Source organism: Condylura cristata, unplaced genomic scaffold, assembly GCF_000260355.1.
Source record: "Condylura cristata isolate star-nosed mole 26May11 unplaced genomic scaffold, ConCri1.0 scaffold00050, whole genome shotgun sequence".
Lineage (NCBI taxonomy): Eukaryota > Metazoa > Chordata > Mammalia > Eulipotyphla > Talpidae > Condylura > Condylura cristata.
In genome coordinates this window covers 370,822-378,874 of record NW_004567151.1, presented here as the reverse complement: position 1 = coordinate 378,874, position 8,053 = coordinate 370,822, and positions in this window count along the sequence as shown.

Here is an 8,053-nt window from a genome sequence, read left to right as displayed (position 1 = left end):
CCTCTCACTGCCCCTGCACCTCTGACCTACACTGTAGTTCTGTGCGCATCAATAAATAAATCTTTAAAAAAAAGAGAAATCTAACCACGTATGTGTACTGGGCTGCATTCATGACGCCCTAAGTTCTGGTCTCTCCACAAGGTAACCCACTTAGACGTGGCTGTCCAAACCCATGTTGTTGAAAGGTCTGCCACTTCTGTGTGACACAGAGACTCAGGAAGGACCTCCACTGATAACCGATACTGGAGACAGAGGCCAAAGCCCAGGAACACAAGCCAGACTCTTCAGAGGTCAACTTAGAATTTCACAGAGTGGTGTTTTGCCTCTGGAGGTGCGACTCTCAGGTCTTTGTCAGATGTGGCGGCAGCACGAAGAGGCAAAGACAGAAACACAAGCGAAGCTCAGGGCGAGACTATGGGGTGGAGAAACCGGGCTCAGGCCTGGACAGTGAGGTGCAGGGCATACCTGGGCTTTGGCGGTGACACGAGCTGAGTACAGACACATGTTGATGTTCAGTGACACCTGGAATCTGTATATTGTAGCTGACACAGTCATGTGACATCAATAGAAACAAAAGAGGATAAAATATACTTCGTTTTCTGTTAAGTTGAAGGGATGTTCACTGCAAGTAGTTTCTAGTTGGCGACATGAATCAGGTGCACAGGTGAGGTTTGGTTTGATTCTCACCAGTTTCGAGATTTCCAGTTATGCAGACACTTCTGCTTCTCCGTGATAAGATATCGTCAGCCGAGGCTGCCGATATTATTTCATCCAAACCCAACTCCCGGAATATTCTCTTCTTACACAAACAAATGTCTTAGTTTAAAATTGGCAAAAGAGCAACATCACATGTTGGTGAGGGTGTGTTGGAAAAGGAACTCTCCTCCATTGCTGGTGGGAGTGAAATCTGGTACAACCACTATGGAAAACTGTATGGAGTTTCCTCAGACTATTAAGAATGGAGCTATCATATGAATAGTTCCTCAGGAGCTATTCAAAGGACACAAAAACATTAACGCAAAAGAATACATGTACCCCTATGTTTATTGCAGCAGTATTTATAATAGGAACTATGTGTCATCAACCCAAATTTCCAAAAAGAGACTACTGGATCAGGAGGATGTGGTACATATACACAATGGAATATTACTCAGCCATCAAAAAGATAACTCATGCCATCTGCAGCAACATGGATGGAGCTGGAAGGGATCATGCTCAGTGGAATAAGGAAAAAAGAAAAATACAGGTGTTTTCACTTGTAGGAGGAATAGAGAGGATCTGAGAAAAAAACACAAAATAAGCAATTATAAATCAGAGATATTCTGCAAGAAGGGGAGGGAAAGGGATCAAAGGGAGGGTGGGAAGATCATATGGGACTATGGAGAGGGCACACGGGTGAATTGGTGGTGGGAATTCTATGGGGAATTCTCTACCTGAGAAAAGAAAGCAAACAGTGTACAAAAATGAAAAATGATGTAAAATACCAATTAATCAATCAATTGTATATTTACTTGTAAAAAGCCTAAAAAATAAAACCTGGGCCCTCCTTGGGGGTGCAGCGGGTTAAAGCGCAGCACTGAGAAGCTAAAGGCACTTCAGCATGAGTTCGATCCCCGCCCTGGAGGGGACCCCCAGGGCGCAGCAGACCCCTCCTGTCTCCCCGCTGCTCCCCTCAGCAGTGGACTTCATCAGTCGGCCTGTTCTGCTCCCCACTCTGTCTCTGGTGAAGCCTCTCATCGCCCCTGTACTCTGGCCTGAACTCCAGTTCTGTGTGCATCAATAAATAAGTCTTTTTTTTTTAAAAAAAGAAGACATAATAAATGAGCGAGGATTTTTTTTTTCCTGGGCAGTGTATACGGGACCTAGCAGGGTTCCAAGCCTGTAGTCACTGGTGTAAGCGGCTTGGGCCTGTGGCGATTGTACTTACTTTGATCTCCCCGGGCTGCCCTTTGGAACAGTCCCCTGTAGACTGTCAGAGAACTGTGTTCCAGATGGCAGGGAGACCACAGGTCTTGCCTCTCTGCCCTGCACTGTGACCCCTTTTCCCTTTGTATTTGGAGACAGGGAGGTCTTTCTTTCCAAATCTGTGGTGTCTGTCGACTAGGTCTTGGTCTTCTGTCCTCCATTCTGATTGCTTTTCTTCTCCTTTAAAGATTTGGTTTATTTATTTCTGTGTAGAAGAACTGGGGTGTAGGCCAGAGTTGGGGGGCGGGTGAGCGGACTCCCCAGAGGCAGAGTGGGGAGCAGAACAGGCCGACCCACTGAAATGTACTGCTGAGGGGAGCAGCAGGGAGACAGGAAAGGCCTGCTGCGCCCCGGGGGTCACTCCCTGGCCAGGGGTCACAGTCAGGCCATGCGATGGTAGCTCTGAGCCTTAACCCCTAGGCCACAAGGAGGCCCTGACTTTCTTTAACTTTTCCTGTTCGCCCGAAAGATTTTCTTCTATAGCTGATTAGGGTCGCTAGCCTGGAGGTCACCTGGTCACCGGTGAGTGGACCTTACAGGGTGTGGTCGGGTCCCCCTGGGCGTTTGGGGCTGTAGCTGCTTCAGGCATGACACCCAGGGAACTTAGCTTCATTGGTCTTTGGGTCCCAAGTCCTTATCCAATCTTCCCTCTCTGTAACTGTCAGATTTTTTCTCTGCTTGTTTCACATAAAATGACCTGGATGTTTACTAGGTTCTGGTGAGAGGAATAGGGAAAAAGTACATCTATTTCATCTTTCCAGTGCAGAAATATCCCTCCTTGATTTTCAGGATTTCTTCTCATCTCCAAATCCTATAATTTTTTCTGTTAATTACATGGCCAGTTTTTTGTTTTTTAGCCATGTCGTTTTTTCAGTTGTGTTTATTTTGCTTTAGAAGTCTTTCGCCATTTTGGAATTTTTAAGTAGCTAAACATTTTAATGGCCAACTGAAAAACAGATCCTTGAAATAGAAAAAAAATGCAACTAGTATGTGAAATTTGATATCACTGAGTTCAATTTGAAGGGGAAGTGTGGAGTGAGGGCGGAGTGACAAAGTCTAAGGTTCAGAATGTCAAAGCCTTGATGAATAAATGAGCGAAATATCAACTCAGTGTCCCTTGGGTACCAGGAACTTAAAAAAATATATGCACTTCACAAGAGAATTTTTTTTTTTTTTTTGCTGTGATGAGTGTAGTGGTAAGAAAAAGCACTTCCATTCACCAGGCCTTTCTTCATTTATTTCCAGTAAGTTCCATGAATGTTCATGGTAGCAACTACAGGTATTCAATTTCCAGGAATACCATGGGGTGAGAAGGATTCCTTTAAAACCAGAGGTGAGGAAGCCTGCCTTATTTAGTATGGTACACTGAAAAGATGTGAAATTAAAACCCTGAAAGTACTTAGGTAAGAATTCCTTTCAGAGACAGAGAATTCTGGGTAACCTGCCGGTTAAAATGGTCCCGTGAGAGAGCACTGATCTTTTTAGGATATAATGGACCTAAACTATAATTTATTAAGTGCATCAAATCACGAGGGCCCACTAACGGGGGAAATATTGTCTAAATATCAGTTTCATTTCAGGGTAAAAGCTTACTTTTCCTGTTTTCCAAGATGCCTTGAAGCACTCATGTGCTTCTTATACATGGGATTAATTTTGTCACACAATACTCCTGAGAATTCCCAGCATCTCTGGTTTCCTCAGAAATGCATTCTGGAGGATTACATTGCTGGGCTCTGTGTGATCGGCCTCCCATAAACATAAAATATATTTGATGGAGAGGAAGTCAAGGAGAAAGGGATAGCAAAGGGGAACCACGTGACCCAGCAGCCGAGAGCATCAAGTCTTGGGGACATGAGACACTTGCAAACACCCCAAACCTTCCTTCCAGGCCACCCGGCCAACCTCCCCGGCCCCACCCAAGGCCCTCTCTGCCCTGGGTGTCCCGGCCCTTCCCAGCACCATGGGAACCTGCCTTGGTGCTGAAACAGTGTGGAAAAGTCACACCGAAAACAAAAATGAGTCATGGAAAGTTACCCAGCAGTACCTGAACTCCATTCTTGCCCCCCGTATGTGACTTGTTATTTTTTTTTGGAGCTTCATTGACTAATTCCCGGAAAGCCTGCTTCCCCCTCATGCGAGATCCGGGTGTTGTCCTCCCTGAGCCTCTTGAGACCTGGCTTGGGTCGATGAAGCCACAAGCTTCAGCAGGGAGCGGGGCCACTCTTCTCTGCTTGAAATGTTGCTGGGTTTCCAGAATGAACTGTTCCCTGGCACAAGCAAGACTCAGCGATCAGGCAACCTTCTGGGTCTAAACTTCTGCTAACTGTGCTTTGCCAAAGCCCTCTCTGGGGTGGCACCCAGAGAGACGGAGCCACACGGAGCTCTGGAAATATTCTCCAGGGGCTTTCTTTGTTCAGGGGTGAACATATCTGCTCAGCAATGACTGCACACAGCAAACAAAATAAAGACTCACCATCCAGGTATAAAGCTGAGACAGCCCAGGTGGGAAATGCTGAACAGGCCTGTCGGAACTGCAGCACCGAACCTCTGGAGCTAGAACAATCTGGAACGCTGAGCAAGAGGCACCGGTCAGACAAAAGCCTTAGCTCCTGGAGGGAGGAGGCTAAAAGCCCCATTCAAATGCAACGTGCCTGCCATGGCCTTCTCCCTGCCTGATGGGCTGATCTTGCCTGGCTCGAGGGCATCTAGTGCTCTCTGGTGAATTCTTTCCCTCAAGGACAAAGGATTCAGTCTTCTGGGTTAGGGCCTGTAACCACCCCCCCCCAGCCCCACCCACCCAAGTGGAGTAGAAAGGGGTTCCCTTGGTCAACTCTGGGTGATTGCAAGGTAACTCCTGGAGTAGAATGAATAAATACTCACTCAGCTACAGTCTGGAACAGGAGCTTCAGAAAAGGGGGAGATGTTCCTGAGGGAAGGTCTGGGGTGGGGGTCAGGGATCGCGGCTGTGTTCATTTCTTTCTACAGAGTTCCTTTTCTGTCAAGGAGATGAGCTAATTTTAAAAGATTTCAAGTCTTTTTTTCTTGGGAGATTGTTCGCTGCCTACTAGATGTCATTCAAAGGAAGATGGGAACAGCCACTGATGTTTCATCAGGCTTAGAAGCTCTGGATTGCGAACCTCCAGAGAGTGGGAAGTTCTCGGAGGACTCGAGCCAAGCACATCGATACAATCACAGCATTGTTACAGGCACCCAGTGTGAACTGGGTGGCTTGATTCTGGGTCCTCACCCATGCACTGAAACGGCCTAATAATAAGGTTCAACTGAATCACACACACAAAGGTTAATCATGGGTTTATTTACAAGAGAAAGGGAAATGAATAACTCAGGGAACAAGAAAGAGAGCCATCATTCGCTGAATGGGTCCTACCAGTTTCGCTCTGGAACCCCAAGAGCATGCTGAGAGCCAGCAAAAAGCCAAGAAGCCAGCCAAGAGCCCCCCAAACCCACATGTCTGGTTTTATATCCAAACATGGCTGCTTCACTCCACCCGCAGGTCCCAACATCTTTCCTTTGGTGATGCTGGGACTTGTAGTTCTGGTTCTGAGGTGGCGGTGGAGTCCGCAAAGCTTCTATCTGCGGAGCTCGTTCGGGACTCCCTTTCCTCCTAACGGTATGAGTATGTGTGTGGGGAAGTTGATGTTAAAATAGAAGCACCCAATTAAGTTGGCAACAAAAAACGGGGGCCCTCCCTGGTGGCTCAGTGGGTTAGGACGCAGCACAGCAAGCTGGCCTCAGTGGCTTCGGTGCGAGTTCAATCCTCGGCCCCAGAGGTGACCCACAGGGCGCAGCAGACCCGTCCTGTCTCCCTGCTGCTCCCCTCAGCATTGGACTTTGTTGGTCTGCCAACTCTGGTCCCCACTCTGTTTCTGGTGAGTCCTCTCACCCCTGCACCTGTGGCCTGCACCCCAGTTCTGTATGCATAAATGAATATATCTTATATAAAAAAAGCAAAACAAGGGAAGGTCACTCTTGGAAGAGCTTGGGAGAGGGCATGGAGTGGTGGGCACTGGGGTGAGCACTCCAGGATTGCCCCCTCCTCACCCCCGGGAGTCGCTTCTCAGGGCCAAAGACCCTGGTCCAGCTCTTGACACCACTGGGAAGCCTTCAGTATCAAAGCAGAACCCAAGAGCATCTCGAATCGCTTCAACCTGGTGCCTGTATTTATACCACTTCAGAGATGGTAACCGGACCACCTGTTTGCCTGTTCATGTTGGTCTGGGGGCCTCTCAGCTGATAATCCCAGTGACTGTGAGTGCCCCCCCCAACCCCTCCACATTTGGGGTTATAAAAGTCTGAACATACCGGCGGACTTTAGACACCACTTCTATACAGACCCAGGGGGTTTGCATTGAATACGCTTTCAAATGTGCAGCTCCTGACTCACTTTCCGGGCATTGTGCATGCCCACGTGATGATTATGTCAAGGCACAGAGACCCAGACATCAGGTACTGACAATGGGCTTGATGAGATAATGCCAGAAACATAAATGTCTGGCAAATCTTGGAACAATTTAGTTCAACCTGATTCCTCCAGCATTTGAGTGACTTTCAGAGATGTTTTCTGCCTCTCATTTGGTTAGCAGAAACCAGTTAAACGCACAAATACGGAGAGGAAAATGTTAGGAAAGCTCCCTGTTATGACTCGGATACATTATTTTTTATTATTTTTGATAGTCAACTGGGAAATGTGCAGATATATCTCCCCCTCAGGCTAGATTTCTGGGTGGTTTCTCAGGAGTCTCATCCTTGGGGTACAGGCCAGAGGTGCAGGGTCGTGAGAGGATTCCCCAGAGACAGAGTGGGGAGCAGAGTTGGCAGATGGATGAAGCCCACTGCTGAGGGGAGCAGCGGGCGGGTCAGGAGACGTCTGCTGCGCCCTGTGGGTCACCTCTGGGGCCGGGGATCGAACTAGCATTGAGGTGGCTGCAGCCAGCTTGCAGTGCTGCTAGGCTACCTCCTGGCCCCTTCTAAAGTCCTCACATTCACTAGACCTTTGTTCAGTTCTTTTCTAGGTTAAAAAAAAAACCTCTCAGGCCCTCCGTGGTGGCGTGGTGGGTTAAAGCGCAGCACTGTGAAGCTGACCGCAGCTGCTTTGGTGCGAGTTTGATCCCCACCTCGGAAGTGACCTACATGGCGTGGCAGACCTCGCCTGACCCGCCTGCTGCTCCCCTCAGCAGTGGATTTCAGTACAGCTGCCTGTTCTGCTCCCCACTCTGTCTCTGGTGAGGCCTCTCACCGCCCCTGCAACTCTGGCCTGTATCCCAGTTCTGTGTGCATAAATAAATCAATCTTAAATATAAAAAAAATCTCTTGTGCTTGCTACATCCACTGTGGTAGTGGTGAGTGTATTTTAGATTAAATTTGTCAAGTGTCCCCTTCAAATCTTGCTCTATGTTCATCAAACTACTTGACTGGATAAGGTAATTTGGGAAGAACTGATCCCATCACACTATTAAGTCATTCCATCTGGGAACACGTTTAACGTTTTCTCCGTAAAGTTCTTGAGATCCGTGAACACTGTGTGCCAGACATGATTGCGTGTATGATTCCAACATGATCTCCCCACCTCATATAGCTACTAGACGAGTTCCTGGCCAGAGGCCCACAGAGACTCTCCTGCAATGAGGTGTGAGCTGTCGCTTAGTGTCTGAAGTTCTCCGAGAACCAGGGAAAACCAAGCTGACCCCTTTTCGTTCTGCCTGTAATGCAGACGCAATGTCCGGGCCACAGCAGCCACCACGGGTCCACGAGGAAAAGGCAGAATGCTCCAGAGACAAGACACCCCACAGAATTGTGTCCACACGGGAAAGAACCCCTTCACTTTCAGGTGTGTGAGCAACATCAGCTCCTTCTTGCTTCAGTTGCTGCCACTGAGTTTTTCGATGTGCGCAGTTGAACAGAAACTTCCATGGGTGGGCGGTTTACCGGCCACTGTGTTTTCTAACTCGATATAACCAGCACTGGATTAATTTATGTGTATTGATAGATCTTGTGTCTCATAAGCCTGCGGAATTTCCTTATGAGTTCTATGGAAACATTAGGCCGGCCCGTTGACTTAATTAGCTTG